The sequence below is a fragment of the Dipodomys merriami genome, unplaced genomic scaffold (assembly GCF_024711535.1).
Source record: "Dipodomys merriami isolate MVZ:Mamm:240054 unplaced genomic scaffold, mDipMer1.0.p SCAF_14, whole genome shotgun sequence".
Lineage (NCBI taxonomy): Eukaryota > Metazoa > Chordata > Mammalia > Rodentia > Heteromyidae > Dipodomys > Dipodomys merriami.
The window spans coordinates 25,723,416-25,748,613 of NW_027202715.1; the positions used below are offsets into that span (position 1 = coordinate 25,723,416).

The 25,198-nt window shown below is 38.2% G+C and overlaps 1 protein-coding gene, 1 non-coding gene and 1 pseudogene across 2 annotated transcripts in view; 1 reads left to right on the forward strand and 2 right to left on the reverse strand.

Moving 5' to 3' along the window:
- The window catches only part of Ank3 (ankyrin 3), a 557,851-nt gene that overhangs the window by 223 nt on the left and 532,430 nt on the right, over positions 1-25,198 (forward strand). The gene's annotated exons all lie outside the window — the stretch shown is intronic.
- On the reverse strand, positions 7,732-7,917 carry LOC138826224 (U2 spliceosomal RNA). Its single transcript, XR_011371586.1, has one exon. It is a non-coding gene; the product is annotated as a U2 spliceosomal RNA (small nuclear RNA).
- Positions 13,681-15,064, reverse strand: LOC138825766 (palmitoyltransferase ZDHHC6-like; annotated as a pseudogene).

Genomic DNA, 25,198 nt, shown 5'->3' on the forward strand with positions numbered 1-25,198 from the left:
CGCTGGCGACTCCTGGACAGGGTCCCGGGAGTCGGGGTGGGGGGGGGGGGACACACGATCGCTACTCCTAGCCCTGTCCTCTGGGGGTGGGGTGGGGGATCGGGTGGCGTAGCCAAAGCCGCGGCGCGGGCCCCGATTCCTGCCGCTCTTGGGGAGGGGGTGGAGGAAGGCGGGGGGGGGGAGCGTCCCGCTGCGCCCAGGCCCCCTAAATTGAAGTTTCTGGCAAAAAGAGGTGGGCTCACGACCTGCCTCAGAGCCCGGCATCCCGAAGAAATGGAGGTTGGCATCGGAGTGGCTTCAAAGTTGAGGACTTCTGCTTGGAAACATTTGTTGGGGGGGGGCGGTGGCTGGGTGATAATCGGGGCACCAGGCTTCAGCTCTGTGTCCCATCTTTGGGCTTCGGTGCTCTGGGCTCGCACCCTTCCACCCCTTCCTCCATGTCAGGCTGAGTTCCCGCGAAGGACACGCTTGGCGCGCGCGCGTGTGTGTGTGTGTGTGTGTGTGTGTGTGTGTGTGTGTGTGTGTGTCTGAGTGTGTCTGTCTGTCTGTCTGTCTGTGTGTTGGAAATCCCCTGGTTCTGAAAGTTACCTTCAGGGTTGGACTTGCTTCTCTCTCACGCTTTCTTTTTTGAAAGACAAGTCCAGGTTATTTGAGCTGGTGGAAAGGAGAAGTTTATCTGCTTTAAAGTCTAGAGTCTAAAAGGCCAGCGCAGTCAGGGCCAGAGGGATATCACCTGGCTGCTTGTGGTGGGTGGTTCGCCTTCTCCCCCCTTCTACTCCCCCCCCCCCGTGCCCCCTTCGATTCCTCTAAAGGCATGGACACACACACACACACACACACACACACACGCGCAAAATCCGTGTGCTTGATGAGCCAAATCACACACACACACACACACACACACACACACACACACACACACACACACACACACACACACACACACACGCAAAATCCGGGTGCTTGATGAGCCAAATCACAGCTTCCAGATACATCACTTCCCGCCCCACAGCCCGTGGAGATTGCTACCTTTAAACCTCGAGGCGTTCTATAGCGATGTTGGAGCAGTTTTTATGTGTGCAACATAGGACAATCGGTTTACAACTCCGGCTTATGTTTACTTGTGCTTAAACTGCTTATGGAAAGGAGACCCAGGAAACAAGGCTTGTCGGGGGAGGAGGGCTTGAGGCCTGGCTGGAGGGAGAGGAAGAGGGAGATGTCTCTTTTACCTACCTTTTGGAACCTTTTTCTTTCTTTTCGTCTTTCTTTCCCCCCCTTTCTTCCTATCTATCTTTCTTTCTCTCTCTCTTTCCCTTTCTTTCTCTTCTTCTCTCTTTCTGATCTGTGTACTTGCACGATTTTAGGAAAAAGATTAATAGTACATTTCTTTGAGATACGCGTTTGAGTAGCCTTGGAAACAATAGCTTATGTAGATTCTTTATGTCTTTCCTTTAGTCGTCATCTCTAAACATTCCTATAGAATCAAGAAGTGTTCCACCACAGCAGACTTAGGTTTGGTCAAGTCAATTGGCTTTGATTGCTACCTTGATTCTAAGTTTTCATTTTACTTCTTGGAGAAGAGTGTGGCCTGTGTAATTTTGGAAGAGGTCACTTCCTCTTTAGACAGCATGAAGAGTCACCCCAGGACACGTCCAGCATTACATCAAACCTGTTCTAGGAGGAGATCATCTGGGCTAGGCTTTAATGGGAAGACTGAGGGACTCCGATTGCTGCTTTAGCGATTTGGGGACATCTTTACAATCTGCTGACCTGGGCTCAAACCAGTGACTCCTTTAAAGGAAGCAAGTTTTCCATATTGAAAGTGAATGTAAAGGAAAACCCCACAGTTTGGAAACAAACACTGGCTGGAGACAAAGCTATCTGTGCAATCTCTAACCCAGCTGGTCCTGGAGGAGCAGTTTCTGCAGGGCTGAATGCATGAGTGTAGTCTGGACTGTCCTGACACTGTTCTTCTTCATGGTTCTCCTTGTTCTCTTTATGAAGGCATAAATAAATATCTGTCTCAGAATCTGCACAGTGGTGCTTGTTAGGTTCCTTAGCAGGAATGTGCTTCACTGTTCTTCAGAAAACGTAAAGCCCAGGGGTGTGTTTTGGAATCCAAGGAAACACTGTGGATTCTGTGTTTGTTTGCATTTTTGTGGTGCTGGTGGTTATATTAGTACTTTTCTTTTTTTCTTTTTCTTTTTTCTTTTCATTAGTTAATCCACCCACCTCTTACAGTGATAATGGATTCATAAGCCAAGTGAGTATATGTGATCTTAAAATAATATTTTGATGATAAAAAAGAATCTTTGCTCTGGACTGTCAGAGATTTCCCCCCACATATTGGTTATCTCCAATGAGTCACTTCTTTTCTTAAAGGTTATCTGGTGATAGTTGTTGTTTTTTAATGCTTAACGTGTTTACATACATGTATTTGTTGGATGAGTTGTCATGATAGGAAATTCAGGTAACTCAAAGCGGAGGCTATGTGCAGTTCTAGCTTACAAAGGGTATTTGTATGTTTTTGAATAAATCAAGTGCTGATAGTGATGAAACAGTAGTATGTTGTTTTAAAATTGATGATTACCAATTGGTGAAAATGCTTTTACCTGGGGATGATTCTGGAGAGTGAACACTTATCTCGTGTGTAGCCTTGTTATAACTTCTTCAGACTCTCATTAAGTTTATCCTTCTGTAATGATCAAGGTTACTAACGATCTAAACCAGGTCTGAGGTAACATTCCCTTTATATATATCCCCAAGCTGTTCAAATAATTCTACCCTTGATTCTCGCAAATTCCAATGCCAGTGAGGCATTGAGTTAATCCTAAAGTAACTGGAATATAGCGAGGTATGGGAGTTTGAACTCAGCCCCCTGAGTTTGCTAGACAGACTTTATATCACCTGAGCAATGCCTGAAGCCTTATTAGTAATTTTTCATTTTCATGCAGTGTCAACATACAAAATTATCTTTACTATCTTAAATGACTTCCCAACTTTTAAAGGTTATTGTGCTATTTATTTTATTATTTTCTCCTCCTAGAGCTAAAGATCAACTCTCCAATGTCTAATACAGGCTAAACATGCATTCTAACACTAAGCTTCACTCTAAGCCCTAAACACATTTGAATATTTGATGCACACCTGTTAGAGATAGAAAGGTCTACTAGAATTAAGTTCTGCAGCTATTTGAGGGCTAGCTATCTCTCTCCTGACTGGTCTCTAAATAATGTGTTTAGTATTTCCAAAATCTATAGTCAAGATTGAAGTACAGATGGACATTTGTCCCAGCATGCTAGAAAGTAAGCAAATGAGGTTTTTCAATAGATTTATCTATTCAAAATGATACATTTTTTCCCCAGGAATTAACAAGGTTTCTATTTGACCATAAGCATGAGATCAATGGCACCAAAGTAGAACCTTTTTTTTTTTTTTTTTAGAATTTAAAGGAATGAGCCCTGAATTTCTCCTCTTGAGAAGATCCTGTGTAGATCAATTTCCATGCATCAAAGGATGGGCAAGGGGAAATCAATCCTATGAAAGTTGTGTGTTTTCAACTTCAAGTACATGGAAATTATTTTCTATGAACTTACTGTTTCTAGTATTAGATGGTATGTATTAATAACCAGAGGTAAAATGATACAGTGTTTGGTATAATAGCTCTAAAATATGAAATAAATTATTTTGGTATTTCTTTGATTAGAGATTCTAATGTCATTTTCAGATAATATTAAAGGAAAGGAAATACTGAAAAATTGACAGCTGCAGACATTTTAAACCTGACCTGGTAGGAGAAAGAGACAAACCAGAGACAATTTGAGTGCCAGTGTAGAATAAAGAATTGTGTGCTGCTGAACTGAAAAAAAAAAACTGTTTCCTAAAGTGTTTTAGAGATAACTACAGTGTGATTCATCAGTAACTATTTTGCCCATGTAGCATTTAGTTACAATTCTGCATTGTGCTGCTTCTGAGGGAAAATCCAAATTGAAGGTATGATGCTTGAGTTACTTTTTTCTATTTTCTTTCTTTCTTTCTGTCTGTCTGTGTGCATGCGTGTATGCACACACACACACACACACACACACACACACACACATATGCGCTAGTCCTTGGACTTGAATACAGGGACTGGGCACTGTCCCTGAGCTTCTATGCTCAAGGTCAGTGCTCTACCATTTGAGCCCAGCTCCATTTCAGACTTTTTTGGTAACTAATTGGAGAAAAGAGTCTCATGGACTTTCCTACCCCAACTGGCTTTGAACCCCAATCCTCAGATCTCAGCCTCCTAAGTAGCTAGGACTTGAGCCACCGACACCCAGTTTGAGTTTTTTTTTTTACTATAAGCTTGAGATCAATGTTTGTATAAGTAAAAGACTTCTCTTTCATGATGGACTTCTGTATTTTCCCATGATGGTTCTTACAGAATCTGACAAAAAGCTCTGTGACTACATTTTTGCTCTTTAGAATCAGACACGGAGTTTGGTACATATTAAATCGGTAGTAGATGTTTGTGGAATGAAGGATTGAAGAAATGACAAGAAAATCAGATTCAGGACTTCAGTTCAAGTCTTCAGTTCCACTTTTTTTTTTTATTCCTATCATGTAAATGGCTCCCGGTTAGGTACAAAGTAAGACTTGATTTTTACTCTGAATAAGTTCAGAATCCAACTGGATAGAGAGGATGTTTGTAATATAGTAATGAAAACATTACTACATTGGCTGATAATAATAGCCATGATTTTGCCTGCCTTTCCCAGTACATGCTGTATACTTACAGTAAACTATAGGCTAAGCATAATTACTCCCGCCTCATATACATGAAGAAGCTGGGCTTCAGGAAGACAGTGCAAGTTGTGATTTGGCAAAGCTTCCAGATTGGAATACTTTTGGCTTGAATAGTCGATAGAGTGGTGCCAGTGAAATGGCTAGCTCGGTCATGGCAGCTTCATGGGAATAAGAAAAATTTGAATCAATTTGTTTATCCAAAATATGTTTGACACTAGATAGGCTGGCCTCAAATTCACAATCATCCTCATATTTCAGTCTCCTGATTGCAAGTTTTATTTGCATGTACGTCCATGTCAGGCCTCAGAGAACTGTTTCTTTTTTCCCTACCAGTTCTGGGGCTTGAACTCAGGGCCTGGGCACTGCCCCTGAGCTTCTTTTGTTCAAGGTTAGCACTCTACCCTTGAGCCACAGTGCCACTTCCAGCTTTTTATGTTCATATGGTACTGAGGAACTGAACCCATGGCTTCATGCATGCAAAGCAAGCACACTACCACTAAGCTATATTTCCAGTCCCTCAGTGAACTTTTAAGTAGAAAAAGGACTCTTCCAGTGGCAGCTGTTTGGGAAAGCAATCTGGCATTGTTTAGGCAAATAAACCAGTTATATACTCTGTCATTCAGCAGTTTCTATTTCTACAGCAAGTCACAAGAATGTATTCCTTAGGTTCCCAAGAGAATGTCTAAGGCTGTTCCTTGCTATGTTGTTAGTGATGGGATTGGAATGGAAAGTAAGTGACTGAACACCTTTGGGAGAGAAAGAGTAGACAGGCACACTTCATGAAGTTGTCTACAGCAGCAGCTATGGTTCAAGTGTGGATCTGAAACAAATTGTTAGTTTGAGTTAAAACTTCTTAAGCCTAGCTGGGCTGGGTGGCATTCACTGATAGTCCCAGCTACTTGGGAAACTGAGGTAGGAGGAGCCATTGAGCCCCAAACTTCAAGACCAACCTGTGCCCATTTTGTCCTTTGGATAATAGAGATTATAATAATAATCAGTCTTTACAAAAGTAGTATGTATAATGTTGAGTTTATAGTTGTAAACTGATACTCAAAATATCTTTTTCATTCTTCATAGATTTAGAAAGTGCTTAATATCCTATTATATACAGAACTAGTTGTTTTGTATAGGTCATTCTTTTTTCTTTTTTTCTACTATCTGTAGTTGTACAGAGGAGTTGCCATTTAATAAAGTAATTTATGAATATATAAAGGCTCTACATGGATGAATATTTTGGAGTGACAGACACATCTCCTTTTATAGTTTGCCAAATTAACTGTAAAGTATAATACATCACTATTTTTGGAGATGATGGGGCTTAAAAACAATGCAAAGTTATTATGTTTATAATTTATAATTTATTAGATATTCTGTTCTTGTTCTGCTTGTTAGAAGTTTAGGATGAGGTGACAGAGTTTCTGGAGGTCTTGTGGAAGAATCTATTTATCTTTTCTCAAGTTATTTTGTTCTTGGTCCCTGCCTGGTCAATCATCATATTGAATAGATTGCTTCCATTTACGTTCCCTTTCTACTATTTGAAATTTGAAAGGATAGTTGTGAAAAGATTAAAATATATAGTACATTTTTAAAATAAAAAGCTATCCTTATACTTTTTAAAAACCAATCAGAATGATTAAAAATTCAATTCAAAATGAAAGTACTCATCTAGTATACTTGTAGGGATGCTGCTATTATTTGGTACGCAAATGCTGCTATGACAAGAGGGTCAACCAATTATTTTAATGATAGGTAATAGAAGCTGGAGCAAAATTGATTACATCCTTAGTGATCCCAGGATCTGCCTGTCTTTGAGGGGTATGTAGACCAGAGTTTCAGGTTCGACTGTAAAATGCAGAAGAAGGCCTAGTTTGGGGGTACAAGTCTTATCTACTCTTATGTCCAATGAAATGTGTACTGCTGTGTTTTGTCTATGTCAACAATTGAAATAGCAAGGCAAGGATCATGATCTAGCAGAAGAAATACAAATTTAGAGGATATGCAAGTGGTGAAAATATGAGTCATAATGGAATTGTGCAATTTAATTTCCTCATGTACAAAATGAGTAACAATAATGCCTGCTTCATCTCAGAATATAAGGATCACGTTTTATGATTTTTTAGTGTCATATGACGCATCATATGTATGTGTTTTAATTCATTCTTGGAAATGCACTGCTTTTTACAGTACATGAAACTAACTTACTAAGTATGACGAATAAGACCCAACAATGTCTTAACTGATGATTATATCCTTTAAAATTTGACAAGAAATTTGGATTTTTAAACATCTCATTGAGGTTTTGTTAATTTTTCTCTTTTTCTCTACTTCCTTCCCTTCCTTCCCTCCCTCCTTCCTTCATTCCCCTTCTCTCCTCCTCCTTTCCTTTTCCTTCCTTCCTCCCTTCCCCCCTTTCCTCTTCCCTTTCCTCCCTCTTTCACTCCCTCATTTCCTCCCTTCCCTTCCCTTCCCTTCCCTTCCCTTCCCTTCCCTTCCCTTCCCTTCCCTTCCCTTCCCTTCCCTTCCCTTCCCTTCCCTCCCTCCCTCCCTCCCACCCTCCCTCCCTCCCTCCCTCCCTCCCTCCCTCCCTTCCTTCCTTCCTTCCTTCCTTCCTTCCTTCCTTCCTTCCTTCCTTCCTTCCTTCCTTCCTTCCTTCCTTCCTTCCTTCTTTCCTATCATCTTTCCATCTTTCTTTCTTTTTCCTTCAGTCGGACATGGGGCTTGAACTCTGGGCCTGCGCACTGTTCCCGAACTCTCCAGCTCAAGGCCAGTGCTATACCACTTGAGCCACAGCACCACTTTGGTTTTCTGGTAGTTTATTGGAGATAAGAATCTCACAGAATTTCCTGTTAGGACTGGCTTTGAACCTTGATCCTCAGATATCAACCTCCTGAGTAGCTAGGATTACAGGTGTGAGCCACTGGCGTCCAGTTTTTCCATCTTTCTTAGTATAGAACCTTCCCTGATGGTGCTATAATACCATGTCAATGCACGCTATGGAGGGAGCAATCTCCTGTATCACACTCTGTTCCAAAAATCCATTTAACATAATTTTATGTCCTAAGATCAAGGATATTACATTTATAGGAATAAATACTATACTTTTTCTTAGGCAAAATGCTGAGAAATGATAGGCTTAATGTTTAATTTCTTTTTTTCTGATGGTGGAGATCTTAGATAAACTAGACAAGTATTCTAACAATAAGCTACATTGCTAGCCCATAATTTTAATATTATTAAACATTAAGTATGTGAGGAAATGACTTTCTTAGCCTTGTAAGCCTAACAGAGCAGTCACATATGCAATACTTAACATCTCTTTTCATTTCCATTTGTTATTAAGTAGAGATCTTCTTAAGATTTCTATTGAGTCAGCCTTCCTTCCTTCCTTCCTTCCTTCCTTCCTTCCTTCCTTCCTTCCTTCCTTCCTTCCTTCCTTCCTCCCTCCCTTCCTACTTTCCTTCCTTCCTTCCTTCCTTCCTTCCTTCTTTCCTTCCTTCCTGCCTCCCTCCCTCCCTCCTTCCCTCCCTCCCTCCCTCCCTCCATCCCTCCCTTCCTTCCTTCCTTCCTTCCTTCCTTCCTGAAGCTTCCTTCCTCCCTCCCTCCCTTCCTACTTTCCTTCCTTCCTTCCTGCCTCCCTCCCTCCCTCCTTCCCTCCCTCCCTCCCTCCCTCCATCCCTCCCTCCCTTCCTTCCTTCCTTCCTTCCTTCCTGAAGCTTCCTTCCTCCCTCCCTCCCTTCCTACTTTCCTTCCTTCCTTCCTGCCTCCCTCCCTCCCTCCTTCCCTCCCTCCTTCCCTCCCTCCTTCCCTCCCTCCCCGCCTCCCTCCCTCCCTCCCTCCCTCCCTCCCTCCCTCCCTCCCTTCCTTCCTTCCTTCCTTCCTTCCTTCCTTCCTTCCTTCCTCTTTTTTCTTTTCTTTCTTAATATGTATGACTGGTGAACCTAAAGTTCTTGAGGTATGTGAAAAAAATCTGAGTAATGAGCTATTCTCTGAGTTGAAATAGTTATAGTAAGTCTGTTATTCAAAGTATATATGCTCTTGATGGAATTACTATTATGGAATTTCTTCCTGATACAATTTCTCTCTGCATAAAGATTCTCCATGCTCTAAGAACTAACATGGTTTATTAGTCAAAGTTAGTACATATATAGTGCTTTGCAGAACCTCTCAGTGACTGGGTTTAAGTTGTGAGTTTGCCCAGAAGTTGAAGATTCTGGAGGTATGAGTAAATACCTAGTGCTTATTTATGTGGGTTCCTGAAGAACCTTTTTATCTGTCAGTGAACACTGTGTACCCAAGTTAGAAATCTGAGTCATTAATGAGACCCTTCTCCTTTTTCATCTAATGAGGTACAATTCCTTCCCATTCTAGTCCACAAATGTCTTTTCAATCCAGCCTTTCTTTCCAATTCTCTGTCATTGCTTTAGTTCTGGACTTTTTCATCTGTCCTCTGAACTATTAAACTAGTTGCCCAAATTATCTCCTTGCTTCCATAGTAAGATCTTTCAGTAGACCTCTGGTCTTGTGTTTCATTTTCTACAAAACAAAGATAGGATGTCATTTCTTGGTAATACTCATTAAAAAATAGGATAAAGTCCAAACTTATTAGGGTTGTGCAGAAAATCTTTTGCCATCTTAAACTAATACAGCTCACCATTTTACCTTTGTTTATATAAAATAACTGACCCCTATGCTACACTTTTCTAACTCTAAATAGACTGTGTGCCTTTGCATTCTTCCGTGTGATTTTATTTTTCAATTTTTCGCTTTTAGGTTTAGGGCTAAGGCTAGAGTTAGGTTCTGGGCTTGGTCAGAACTAGGGAAAAGGCTGAAGTTAGAGCCAGAGTCGACATTATGACTAGAGTTAGGATTACGGCTAGTGTTAAGAATAGCAGATTTACGCTTTGGGCCTGGTTTTAGGGTTAGAAATGAGGTTAAGATAAAGCTAAGGCTAACTTTAATATTAGGGCCTAGACTGGTGTTTGGGTTAATAATTGGGCTAAGCTTTTCTTTTATGTCTTTCTAGAAATCTTTTTTCTGATATCTTTATCCTTTATTTTTTGGTCAGTCCTTAAGGCCCAGGCATTGTTCCTGAGATTTTTTTCCCCCAAGGCTAGCACTTTACCACATGAGCCATAGCTCCACTTCCAGCTGTTTTGCTGGTTAATTAGAGATACACTTCTCATGGACTTTCATGCCTAGGCTGCCTTCAAACTGTGATCCTCAGATCTCAGCCTCCTGAGTGGCTAGGATTACAGGTGTGTGCCACTAGAGGTGGGTTTATCCCATGCCATTCTTATCTTTCTCTTCCTTTCTAACCCTGGCAATCCATCTAGATAATCACCTCTGCCCTCTTCTAGTCAGCCTTCCTAGACTTCTGCAGGCGGTGATGGTCACTTTATCTTTTATAGAATTTTAGTCCTTCATGAACATTTTGCTGACATGGTGTCTGTAACATTTTATTGGAATGGGTTATTTACTTTGTCTCCTAGGGAGGACATATTTATGTTTGTCTCCACTTTTGTGCCTGACCTCCCACATGTAGATTCTAGCATATTGTTTTTTCTGTTTTGTTCTTGGTAAACTCTAGTATATTTGTTGTTCAGTTGATGGCTACTGATCAAAAGGATACATGGCAGTTGGATAGAATTTTCCAATATAATTTCAACACAAGATAACTTCAACACAATTCTTCTGTAGTATTGTGTTGAGGTTATTTTGATCTTTAAAAACCTTCAAAAATAATTAGACTAAAGACAGTTATAGACATACAAGATTTTGCAAATGTGTTAGGAATGTGGCAGGAATATGCCTTAGTGTTCTCTTTGGCTCTCATTGTAAATCTGTATCTTGGGCAAGTGAAATCAGTTTCTCTAAGAGTCACCTTTAAACAAGGGTGCAAATCTCCTCATGTTTTACTGTGTATGTAACATCTTTGTTAATGCATGGTAATAATATGCATTTCTGCTGTTTATTATCTTGGTAAGGAAGGTACTGTTCTTGGACATTCTCTTTTGCAAAAAGAACATTAGATTCTTTTACATTAACTTCCCCTTCTTCTCCCTACACTATAAATAAATCTGTCCAACTTTTCCTTTAAAGTGATCTACACATGAAGACTATTGATATAATCCACTTATAATAAATCTCTATTCTTCTAGCTTATAATAGGTAGCTGCTGAAGTCTGAAGATTATGTGCATAAAGCAAACAAAGTACCACTCAGCGTTTCTTATAGCTCCAATTTCAATGTTGTATTCTTTTTATTAGTTTGCACAAAGTATAAGCTAGCTGTATAGCAAATGACAACACAATTGAAATCAGTAAAAAAAAAAAAGAGAAAGCTAGCTGTATAGCAAATGACAACACAATTGAAATCAGTAAAAAAAAAAAAAAGGAGAGGGATGGAAATATGGCATAAGTGCTAGCAAATTTGTCTAACAAGTCCCAGGTTCAAAGTTTAATCCCCAGTATCACAAACAATAGTTAAAAGTTAGGGGAAAATATTTATAGTACTATGACAAGATATTATCTTTCTAGTGTGCTGTGAACTGATAGACAATGTGAAGAAAAGGATAACATAGTTAGGGGATACAACTAGTCAGCTCACAAAAAAGAGAGAACAAATTTGCTCATCCACAAGGGGAAAGACACTAATTTTCCAAGTCATAAAGATTTAAATGCCTCATTTCTATGTGTTAGCATTTTACCTATTAGATTGAAAAAATAAAATAATGGTATTTCTTAGGGTTTTGAGGATGTGCATTCCAGTCTTGACCAATTCATGTGTAAATTTGTGCAGTTTTTGGTAGTGAACTTAAGCACATTATTTATCCATTGAAACAAAATAAAATATACTTGGAATTTGCTCCAGATACCTAGTTTTGGGAACTTTCTGTTGAAATGAAAACATCAGTATGTAAGGATATACTTGCAAGGATGTTTATATTTCAGCAATGCTTACAAGAACACTGGATCAAACTAAATTGAGCCTTCACAAGATCAGTTGGATATATTATTGTTTTTCTAATTCATGGACAGTCTAAGGACAAGTTAAAACTGAATATGATAAACCGGAAAGTGTTCTTTATTTTTAAGTAAAAAAGCAATTATAGAGCAATGGGTATATCATGGCTCAATTCTGAGAATAATAACAATACAAAAAAGAAAACCAAGTCATAATATTTATCTTAAAGTAGCTTGTCATTAGATTTTGGTTATATCAGAACAGAAGCAATATCAAGCCTAATAAAGAAAAAAAATCAAGGAAAGAAAAAGTTAAAAGGAAAGGCATTATTTTTTTGGATATCTTTCATTTGCATAAGTTTTCTTACTGTCATTCATTGTACACTTGATCATATGCATGTTTCTGATTTATGCGATTATTCAACTCAAATTCCACAATGGCTTATTCTTGTGTTTATGTGAATTTTCTCAGATATAATTAAAATTCTTGGGGTAGGTGGACAGGCCTACTGTTTTCACATTTGGAACTGAGCCAGAACAGAAGATTTTGTTTGCATATTGAAAGCATAGCAGAGTCCTATAGGCTAGGATTAAAAATCTTTTTGGGTCTCCATTTCCTATCTAATATTGAGATAGGTTGGTAAACTTGTTATTACCGACTCCTTTCACTTTTAGTTTTTCTTTTAAATCAAACTCAAATTTAAAAATTTTAAATTACACACACACACACACACACACACACACACACACACACACACACACACACACACACACACACACACACACACACACACACACACACACACACACACACACACACACACACACACACACACACACACACACACACCATACAGAGGAGTTATCATTACATGGGCAAGGTAATGAGTACATTTCTTAACAAGCATTGTTGCCTCCTCCTTTAAAAACAAATATATTAAAAAAAAACAGAAACATAGTTAAATACCAAACAAAACTAACGCTGCTACTTCATAAATAAACAAACCTATACAAATCTTACTCATTTAATATTAGTCTAGCAGGCTTTGGGTGGCTAATCTCCCAATCTTTTGGTAGCTAATTTTTTTTAGAACATTCATTGATCTTTATTTGATTTGACTAAAATCTGCATTATTAAAATACAGATAACAAAGTCTGAGCTTCTATGAATCTTACAGTAAGTACTACAGTATTATTATGTAAGAAATAATAACTGACAGACATTATCACATGTATATGTTCCTGCCAAGGGGGGATTTGGGACCGTGATCTGCAGGTGAGGTACAGGGTATGCAGGGTAATGAGCAAAACCCTAAAGAAAATGCAAGTCATTTGCCTGGATAAAAAAATGTTTTGTTTTTGGTGCCAGTCCTGGGGTTTGAACTCGGGGCCTGGAAACCGTCCCTAAGCTTTTTTTTTTTTTTTTTCTCAAAGATAGCATTCTACACTTGAGCCACAGTTCTACTCTGGCTTTTCGGTGCTTCACTGGAGATATGAATATCATGGACCTTTACGATCAGGCTGGTTTTGAACCATGATCCTAAGATCTCAGCCTCCCAAGTAGCTAGGATTATAGGAGTGAGCCATTGGTGCCTGGCAATTATTTCTTTTTGGGGGAGAAAAAGGTGGTAAAGAGGGGCAGGAATGCAAAGGCCTATACCAAATGGCTTCTCCATTTCCAAATGGTAATAAAAATATGAAATTATGGCACTAGGGCACCTTTGAGGAAAAGAACACCTTAACTGGAGTAGGTTCATTGCATAATTCTTTAGTGATAGGCACAATTTTCAAGTAATGAAGTGGACTTCAAAAGACTAATTTCACTCTGGCAGTGGCTATCTGGTTTTCTTCTTGCCTTCTGGGGCTGGCTCTGTTTAGCATCGCAGGGACACTTTTCCACATAGTTTCTGGGAAACCAGCCTCTTATTCTTCAAACACCCTCTGTAAAGGGATCATCGAGAATTTTGTCTCCATACAGCCAGTATCATAACCCTCTTGTGGCTAAAATGAACTCGCCTTTTTGCAGCTGAATAGGTTCTTTAGTGCAAGGGCTTGTGAAGAAAGTGTTTATTCCTCTATTCAAAGGGCAGTAGGCACCACTGTAATTTTCTATTACCTTAGAGCGAACATGTCTGACTCTCTTGTCAGCTTTTTGTTTCAACTGTTCTATCATTAAGCTATATTGGTGACATCCTTCTCTTATTGGTCACTCCGGTCCTGTCCTTTAGGCACCCCTGAACATGTAAATACCTGCTTAAAATTCTTCCATCTACTTCCCATGTCATAGGGGAAAAACTAAGATTTCATCTAGCTGGTAATATTGAATTCGATCTTTAGCCGTCTCTTCAATCCATGATTCAATAGAAGTTTTGTTTCTGAGAATTATTTTCATCTGGATAAAAAACAACATTCCAGTAGCTAGGTTGTTCCTAAAGCTAATCCCAACGCCAACGAGGTGGCAGCAAATGTAGCTAAACCAAAGGGAACAACTGGGAGAGGATCTCTCCTTGCTGCACTCATATCAGTCTTCATGGTGTTCCACTCAAAGGAGAGCCGATTGTAAAGCTGTGTGTCCATAGTCATAACAAAAATGAAAGCTGCATGGATACAGTCCAGTGGGGCCAAAAGGAGAAACAGTGTGAATAAAGCATGATTTTGGTAACCACAACTGTTGTTGATCCAAGGATAGTGATGGTCCATCTTCATCACACATCTGTTGCACTTTCTGCAGAGATGTGATTGTGGTGCCTTGAACATTTTGCTATCCTGAGAATATTCTGGTTTCCACCCCAAAGGGACGAAGCCAGGACCAACAAGCATGACATTGAAGTAATTATAAAGAATCATGACTGTCCTATTTATCAGCATGATGAAATTCACACTTCCTCCAGTTGTATGTAAGGGCCAATACCACAATACAGAGTCAATCATGGCCATTATAGAACATATTGCTGGGCTGGGAAGGTGGCTCAATGGTAGAGCGCTTGCCTTTCATGCATGAGGCCCTGGGTTCAATTCCCCAGCACCACATAAGCAAAAAGAAAAAAGCCAGAAGTGGTGCTGTAGCTCAAGTGGTAGAGTGCTAGCCTTGAGCTGAAGAGCTGAGGGACAGTACCCAGGCCCTGAGTTCAGGCCCACAATCGGACCCCCCGCCCAAAAAAAATAGAACATATTGCTATAACACGAAGGGCTATCATGGGACCCCAGTGACAGTGTCTCTTTAATTCTTGGAGATTTTCAAACTTGATAACTGAGCAGAATGTACCCATTTTGGTACAGAATGCTTTTCTACTTCTAAATAATTATAGATTTCCTTTTTCTGTGTACACATTTCCATGTGTCACAAGTCCATGTTTGTTCTTGAAGTGTCATGTCTTCCCATTGTGGGAGGCGAATGCAGCTTGTGCCATTTTTACTGTTTGTACTCTGAACTCAAAATCTTAGGTAGGAGAATCCATGATCCTTGGTTGAAACTCAGCCTCAGTGCAGTCTTCAGTGTCTGCTCCTGGGCCATTGAATTTCTAGGACAGCCTGGTTTCACTCGGATCAGATTTTCTCCTCCTCAAATAACTCCATCATAAGCACCACAGCCAGAAATTAAGTCCTGGTACCAGGGGGACTGGAACGCAGGATGTCTTTCTACCCGCCTGGTAGCTAATTTTTTGAGACAGGGTCTCATTGTGTAGCCCAGGCTGGCTTTGAGCATCTGATTCTCCTCCTCCTGTCTTTCTAGTACTGGGATTACACTTGTGTATACACACTTCATTGCCAGCATTTTCCATAGAGCAGTAATGGCTAACAGGCTATGAAAATCAAGAGAAACACGAATTTCTATTACTAATGCCTGCTGACTGCTACCTCCATTTTCTTACATGGGAAATTAGTGTATGAATAGTATTAATTTGCTTCAGGGTCTTGTAACTTAATTCACACGAAATACTTTTTATTGCTATGCTTTAGGGTTTCATACATAGTTATTGCTGTCTTTATGCATAAACAATCCATGGTACCGTTTCATATCATGGCCACTGACCTCAGCCCAGGCTGCTCTCAGCTGAAGGTCATGCTTGTAGGGCAGTGGTTACAACTAGACCTAACATTATTCTAAAGACTGAGAGGATCAATACATCCCTGTTCCCAAAAGCTCTTGTGCACAGCAAAGTGACACATGCGTAGAAGATTTTAAATGTTTTGAGTACAGCCCCATCTTCTTTTTGATAGGCTAGCCAAATTATATCTTACTAACAGAGAGTAAGAGGACTCAGATCATCACTATTTCATAGCATGATATTACCACTGTTTTCTTGGCTTTTGCCTGTGAGATGTGAAAAATAGTGTTTTCATATTGCTCTACTTTGTGATTATAAATTTTTGATCACTGTAAAAGTAGAATAGGAAATGATGGCTTTCAAAACAGATCCTCAAGGGATAATGAGAAGGAACTAATATCCTGGCAGCTTATAAATCATTAGATGGATAAGAAGCTATTGGTGGACTCGGCATGTAGCTCAGTTGCCTATCAGGCAATGAAACATAAAATAAGGAAAAAGCTTTCGGTGATTGCTGTCCTTCATATTTTATCTTAGGAGCCAGCTAACCACTCCATGTCACTGTACTTTGTGGTTCTGGTGACAGATACATAATCTGTTACTAAATGGAGATCCAGTATGGAAATCCTTGATCTGACATTTCTGCCTTGTAGTCATGTATGCATGACTGTAAGAGTAAAAGAGGGTGATCTAGAATGTGAGTGGAAGATTGAGACTTACTTTCCTTCCTATGATGCCATGAAGGTTTGCCCTCCCTGAGTTTGGGATTTTCCTCCTTATCAATATGTAATCATGAGGTTTACTTTGACAATACAAGGCTTATTTCTCCAGATGCTGGTTTAATTTGTGAAATTCCAGAGTGATTATAGTTTTTCACACATTTCTTTCTCATAGTTCAGTTTTCTTTTTTTAATATATATTTTTATTGTAAAGATACTGTACAGAGGGGTTACAGTTACATGAATAAGGTAATGAGTACATTTCCTATTGAGCATTATTACCCCCTCCTTTGTTTTTCCCCTACCATCCCTTCCCTTCCCATAATTGAGTTTTCTTAAAGTATGGCCTGAATATTAATTAAAAAAAACTGAACAGAATGTTTTCTAATATTTTTGGTTTTGGGTGTTAACATTTCTACAGGATATGATATGGAATATATGGATGAATGTCATTCCTGTCTTGTAATCACCTCTTATGTTTTTAAGAAAAACTTGAATTTGTGATTGCATATTATGTAACAATAGTGTAGGATCCTTCTGACAACAATGTGACACCTGTAATTCACCAGCTCAAAGCAATAGTTCTAGCATTTCTTGTACTAGGGATAGTCTTTTGTTATAAAATGGAGCCATACTAATTTGGATCAACATGGTGAATAAGTTTTAAAACTGATTTTCAGATCTAATTTTTTTTTGTCAATAGTCATTGGTAGAGTTGAACTTTAAAAAAGAGAAAGAAACAGCCTAAATCTTAAAAAAGAGGAAGAAACATAAAAGTCAGAATGCTTGGGCTAGAGCAAAGTTGAAAATATATGAATTATACCATTTAAGAATGTTTGTTGGGGCTGGGAAGGTGGCTAGTGGTAGAGCGCTTGCCTTGCATGTATGAGGCCCTGGGTTCGATTCCTCAGCACCACATAAGCAAATAGAAAAAAGCCGGAAGTGGCACTGTGGCTCAAGTGGTAGAGTGCTAGCCTTGAGCTGAAGAGCTGAGGATAGTGCTCAGGCCCAGAGTTCAGGTCCCATGACCGGACCTCCCTCCCCCCACCCCCCAAAAAAAGAATGTTTGTCAGGAGAGATCACTCTCCTGTATAACTAATAGAGCCAATAAAAAAGAATAAAGTTTGAATACTTATCTTGGGGTTCAGTCCCCTAACATCAACTTATCTGACCTTTTCTGCTTGTCTCAGACATATACTAGTAATTGCACATAAGGGAAACCATGAAACCCATGTTTCTTTGGGCCTGGCTTACTTCAATTAATATAATTTTTTCCAAGTCTTTCCATTTCCTAACAAATGGGGCAATGTCATTCTTTCTGATGGAGGCATAGAATTCCATTGTGTATATATACCACATTTTCTTGATCCATTCACCTACTGAGGGGCATCTGGGTTGGTTCCATATCTTAGCTATGGTAAATAATGCTGCAGTAAATATAGTTGTGCTGGTAGCTTTAGTATGGTCTTGTCTGTGATCATTTGGGTAAATGCCCAAAAGTGGGATTGCTGGGTCATAGGGGAGCTCTATGTGGAGTCTTTTGAGGAACCTCCATACTGCTTTCCAAAATGGTTGATCAAGTTTACACTCCCACCAACAATGTAGTAAGGTTCCCTTCTAGGGATACAGGTGGACCCATTGCAACAATGAGATGTACAAGTCGTTATCTCGAAAAACGAACTTCACAACTTTGGTGGGTGGGGGGAGAATCGGGTGGGGGGATGTGGGGGGAGTATGGGAAGAGATGGGAAGGGGAAACAAAGAGGAGACAACATTGATAAGAAATGTACTCATTATCTTGCCCATGTAATTGTAACCCCTCTGTACGGTATTCTCACAATAATAATAAAAAAAGAATAAAGTTTGTTACTTGTCAATATAAGTATTAACTTTCAGCATAAAATAACTTTGTCTTCTGGTTTTAGAAATAAATATAAACTAAAAGTTTCCAGAAGTTATTCACATGCTGTGACTCAAATATACCACCCTTTCTCTCTCAGTGCCTTAGATCAAATGGATCTTTTTGTACATCATTCTCTCACTTATTTCCCTGAGAAAGGTCGAATGTGGTTCTTTTTTTTTTGTATTTCTTTTTTTTTTTGCCTGCTTATTTTTTATTCTTTTTTTTATTGTGAAAATACTGTACAGAGGGGTTACAATTACATGGGCAAGATAATGAGTACATTTCTTATCAAGCATTGTAGCCCCCTCCTTTGTTTACCCTTCCCATCCCTTCCCCCCCCCAACCTCCCCCGCCCAAGTTGTAAAGTTCGTTTTTGACATGACAACTTGTACTTCTCATTGTTGCAACAGGTCCACCTGTATCCTTATTTAAACGACTTGTTTTTCTCCTTCCCCTCCACAAATTATACCGACATCAAATACAGTGAAAGCAGGGGTTATACTGTGGGGGAGGGACATACAAAGCAACAAAGACATAATCTTATAATTGCGTTAGAAACAAATGCATGAAAGAAAAAAACCATTTAAAATACATATCTTAGGGTTCATTTTCCTAACATCACCTTATCTGACCTTTTCTGCTTGACTCATACATATACTAGATATTGCAAATAAGGGAAACCATGGGACCTATATTTCTTTGGGCTTGGCTTACTTCACTTAATATAATTTTTTCCAAGTCTTCCCATTTCCTAACAAATGGGGCAATGTCATTCTTTCTGATGGAGGCATAGAATTCCATTGTGTATATATACCACATTTTCTTGATCCATTCACCTACTGAGGGGCATCTGGGTTGGTTCCATATCTTAGCTATGGTAAATAATGCTGCAAAAAACATAGTTGTGCTGGTAGCTTTAGTGTGGTCTTGTTTGTAAACATTTGGGTAAATGCCCAAAAGTGGGACTGCTGGGTCATAGGGGAGCTCTATGTGGAGTCTTTTGAGGAACCTCCATAATACTTTCCAAAGTGGTTGATCAAGTTTACACTCCCACCAACAATAAAGTAAGGTTCCCTTCTGTCCACATCCCCTCCAGCATCTGTTGTTATTAGAGTTCTTGATTTTTGCCATTCTAGCTGGGGTGAGGTGGTATCTCAATGTTGTTTTGATTTGCATTTCATTTATGGCTAGGGAGGTTGAGCATTTCTTCATGTATCTATTGGCCATCCTTCTTTCCTCTTCAGAGAAGTTTCTCTTTAAGTCATTAGCCCACTTATTTATTGTGCAGTTGTTTCTTTGAGGATTTGTTGTTGGAGGATTTAATTTTTTGAGTTCCAAGTATATTTTAGATATGAGACCCTTGTCTGTTGTATGGCTAGTGAAGATCTTCTCCCAATCCGTGGGCTTTCTATTGATCTTGCTAGCTATGTCCTTTTTCATGCAGAAGTTCTGCAACTTTATGCAATCCCATTTGTCCAACCTTTCTTTGATTTGTTGTGTTTCCGGGTCTCTATTAAGAAAATTTCGGCCTGTGCCAAGGAGACCTAGGGTTTCTCCTATTCCGTCCTGTAATATTTTCAGAGTGCCTGCTTTGACTCATTTGGAGTTGATTCTGGTGCAGGGTGATATATAAGGATCTAGCTTTAGTTTTCTACAAGTAGTTAACCAATTTTGCCAGCACCATTTACTGAAGAGGCTGTCTTTCTTCCATTCTATTTTTTTTTAGCTCCCTTATCAAATATTAGATGGCTATAGGTCTAGGTTCATTTCTGGGTTTTCAATTCTATTCCATTGGTCCTGAGGTCTATTCTTGTGCCAGTACCAAGCTGTTTTGATTACTATGGCTTTATAGTAGAGTTTGAAATTTGGTATTGATATTCCTCCAGCAGTGTTCTTTCCGTTGAGGAGCGTTTTTGCTTCGAATGTGGTTTATACCCATTGCTTGTCACTTTTATGTAAAACCCTTCTGGGATTTGTGTTTTTCTCACTATTAGACATTGTGTGTGTACATGTGTGTATTCAGAGCTTGCATTTATTCCTAAATGCATTATACCTGAATTGTATGTGGCACCTATGTGTATGTGTATGTTTTCAAATTTGTACCGGATTTATCTTTTGTAAACTCTACATACTTTCTTTTCTATGTTTGGAATCATTTTAATATTTACATTTTATAAATTGCTTAGAAAATTACCACTTAAACAATCATCTCTATTTTCACTTTCACATACTTTATTTTCTAGAGCAGTTTTAGGTTTATAGAAGAATTGAGTAAAAGTATAGAGAACTCCCACTTGCCTTCTCCTCCCCCCTTCTCTCCTCCACACCCCAACACCCACCCCATACCTTGACTTGCCCTGGCTCTTAACATCTTGTGCAGAATGATAGTTTGAGATAATTGATTAATGAATATTGATTGCTGGGTCATTTGGTAAGAGTAAATTTAACTCTGTAAGAAATAGTTAACTGCTTTAAAATTTTTTTCATTAGCATTTCCCCCAAGCAATGAATAAGAATTCCTGTTATTCCACATTTTTGTCAGCACTTTGTATTATCAGCATTTTGGATTTCAGCAATTCTGATAAGTGTGGACTATTACTTTGTTGTTTTAACTTGCAATTCCTCATGGATATATAATATTAAGCTTCTTTTCATATGCTTTTTTGTCAGTTATATATCATCTTTTGAGAAGTAAATGTTTAGTTTTTATTTTTAAATTGAGTTATTTAGTGTTAAGAATGCTTTATATAATTGGAATGTAAGTCATTTATCAGAAATATACTTTGCAAAATTGTCTTCAAGTATTTGGCTTATCCTTTTATTCTTTAACAGTGTCTTTCACCAAGCATACTTTAAATTGTAATCCCCTTAAAATTTTCTTTTATACTCATACCTTTGATGTTGTATCTAAAAACTCACCACCACCAATTCCAAAGTTATTAGATTTTCTTCCAGAAATTTTTTTAAAAATAACCTGTATATTCTTTTCCAGAGAGAAGGGGAGATAGAGGGAGAAGGACAGGGAAGGGGAGGAAGGGAGAGAGGAGGAGGGGGAGGAAGAAGGAAGTCAGATATAAGGAATGTTGCATTTTAATTTCAAATTGCATCACTGTCCCACATAAAAGCAACTAAGTGACTCTTGTATCCTACAACTTTGCTATAGTTTCTTAATAGTTCTAAGAGTTTATTAATTAATTTAATTTTGTCAGTCTCTTGGTATTTTTCTGAATCTGTGAACAAAGACAGTCATTAAATTCCAGTAGTAGGAATAAAAATGTGAGATATCATTGCTTTATGATCTTAGAACATTATGGTTTTTCCTGATTAAGCAAGATATTAACTAGGGATTTTTTTTTAGATCCTCCCCATTTTCAATCTGCTGAGAGTATATATATATATACATAACTCTTCCAGTTATGGGGCTTGAACTCACGGCCTGGGTGCTGCCCTTGAGATTTTTTTTTTTTACTCAAGGCTAGTGCTCTTACACTTAGAGCCACAGTGTCACTTCCAGTTTTCTGGTGGTTAATTGGAGATAAGAATCTCTTCGACTTTCCAGCTTATGCTGGCAGCCTCCTGAGTAGCTAGGATTATAGGCATGAGCCACTATTCCCGGCATGCCGAAAATTTTAATCATGAATGAGTGCTAAATTTTTGTCAAGTGCTTTGCTTGCATCTATTGATAAGATCATATAACTTCTTTAGCCTGTAGATGCAATGTACCCTATGAATTGATTTTTGAATGTTGAACTAGACTTACATCTTTTGAATAAATTTCATTTGTCAAAGGTATATGATTATTTTTATATAGTATTGGACTTGATTTGTCAATGTAGTGTTGAGGAATTCAACATACTGTTGGTGAATATTTGAGAGACATTAGTGAGATACATTAATTTATAAAATACTAATATGATACGGCTTATAGTTTTCTTTTCTTTTTGGATGATACTGGGGTTTGAACTCAGGGCCTTACATTTGTTAGGCTACCACTTGAGTCATTCTCCTAACTTTTTCCTTTCTCCTAATGCCTTTGCCTAGTTTTGGTAATGGGGTAATGAGGCTTTCCTAGAATGACTCAAGAATTATTACCTTTGTTTCTATTTTTTTTTTTGTAGAAAATTTACCTCATTTCCTTCTGAAATATTTGATAGACTGAATTAATCTGGAACTAGTATTTTCTGTTACTGAAGGTTATTAGTCATTAATTCCATTTCTTAGATACAGGACCATTTTGGATTGTCTCTCCTTGTTTGAATTTTACTGGATAGCAAGATATCTTTCTAGGAATTGATCCACTTATCTAGGTTATAAAACTCATTTGTATACAGTTATTTATAAAAATTTTTATTATCTTTTTAATGTTCATAGGTATGACATGAGCAATTTATCTCTTTTTTGGCTTAATAGCTTGACTAGAGTTTTATTAATTCTAGTAATCTTTTCAGAGTCATAGCTTTTGGTTTTGTTGGCTTTCTATTTATTTATTGCTTTTGTGGTATTGGGGATCAAATCCCAGGATTTTGACATACTAGGCAATTGTCCCACTATTGTCCCCATACCCCAGCTTGACCTTTCTGTTGGCTGACTGTTTTCCATTTTTGTTAATTTTTGCTTTCAATTTTTTCACTTCTGCTGTTTTTTAGACTGACATGCTCTTATTTCTCTAGTTTCCTAAGATGAAAGCCTAGATTATAGATTTTTAAACATCTTTATTCTTTTCTGATATGACCTTACCATTCTCAATTTCCCTCAAAGCACTACTTTTACTACATTTAGTAAAATTTGATATTTTGTTTTTACTTTAAAATATTAAAATTTTATCTGTATCTAATTTCTGTCTGTCAGTCTGTCTCTATCTATCTCTCTGTTGGGAATGTTGGGAATGAAGCCCACATCTTCTCCAATGCTAGGCAAGTGTTCTATTGAGCTACATCTTTAGACCCTAGAAGTATATTGTTTATTGTTTAATATATACCAGATATAACAGTTTCCACTTATCTCTGTTACTATTTTTAGTTTGATTCCATTATGGTCTGAGATCGTACTTTGTTTGATTTTCATTGTTTAAAATTATTGAGGCATGCTTTACAGCTTAGAATGAGGTCTGTACTGGATGATGAGAGGAACACATCCTGCTACTGTTAGGTATTATGTAAATATCAGTTCAATATAGGTCCTTACTGATGCTGATATTCTTCAGTCTAGCTATGTCCTCATGGATTGTCTGCCTTCTGGATCTGTCTATCACTGATAAATTGGCATTGAATTCTGTGCTACGATAATGGATTCATTTATTTCTCTCTTTAGTTTTTTTTCTCTTTCTTTTGTTTGGCCTTATATGTTTTGATGTTCTCTTTTTAGAAACATTAATATTATTATGTCACATACCTTCTCAGAATATTGACTTTTTATTATTATCTAATTATTCTTTTTATCCCTGATGAGATTTTTGTTCTTTCCTCTAAAGTTTTGTGTTTACAGAATTGATGAGATTCTATATCAGCTTTCATTTGATGCATGTTAGCATATTCTATCTTTAGGTTTAAAGTATATTTTTATATTTAAAATGATATTCTTTTTTTATTGTGAAAATACTGTACAGAGGGGTTACAATTACATGAGCAAGATAGTGAGTACATTTCTTATCAAGCATTGTAGCCTCCTTTGTTTACCCTTCCCATCCCTTCCCAACCTCTCCCCCTCCCTCACCCAGTCCTCCCCACCCCCCCACCAAAGTTGTAAAGTTCATTTTCAACATGACAACTTGTACTTCTCATTGTTGCAACCGGTCCACCTGTATCCTTATTTAAACGACTTGTTTTTCCCCTTCCCCTCCACAAATTATACCCACATAAAGTGATACTCTTTTAGATAACCTTTAGATAGGACTTCCTAAAGTTTATTCTAGCTCTCAATAGTACAACAATTTTTTTTTTTTTTTGTTGTTGTTGTTGGTTGTGGGGCTTGAACTCTGGGCCTGGGAGCTGTCTCTGAGCTCTTCAGCTCAAGGCTAGTGCTGTACCACGTGAGCCACAACACCACTTCCCGTTTTCTCTTGGTTAATTGGAGATAAGAGTCTCACAGACTTTCCTGCCCAGGCTGGCTTTGAACCGCAATTCTCAGATCTCAGTCTCCTGAGTAGCTAGGATTACAGGCATGGGCCACTGGTGCCTGGCAGTATAGCAATTTAAAAATATTAATTCTATGCTTTTCCACTATATTATGTCTTTAATTTCTTCCTTTAGTGTAATTTGTGTGATGGAAGTCAGTCACCTCCTTGGTTAACTTTTTTCCTAGATATTTTCTTTTTGGAGGATTATTGGAGTGGGATTATTTTCCTTGTTTTATATCAAACGCATACTGATATTTGTTTGTCAATTTTATACCCTGCCAGTTTTTTTAAAAGTGTTTATCAAATATGAGAGTCTTCTGGTGGTGCTGTTAGGGTCTTTTACGTATAAGATCAAATCATCTGAAAATAGGAATATTTTGATTTCTTCCTTTTTTATTTGTATTTATTTGGCCTGCCTTATTGGTCAGGCTAACTATTTCAGTACTTTTAAGAGTGATGATAGTGGACACCATTGTCCTGTTCTTGATTGTTAAGAAAATGTTTTCAAGTTTTTCTAATTTCGTATATTGACTATAGGCCTACACATATAGCATTTATAATTCATTTATGGTATGTTCCTTCTATTTCTAGTTTCATCAGAGGTTTTTTTTTTTTATCAGGAAGGGGTGTTAATTTTTATAAAAGGTCTTTTCTTCATTGAA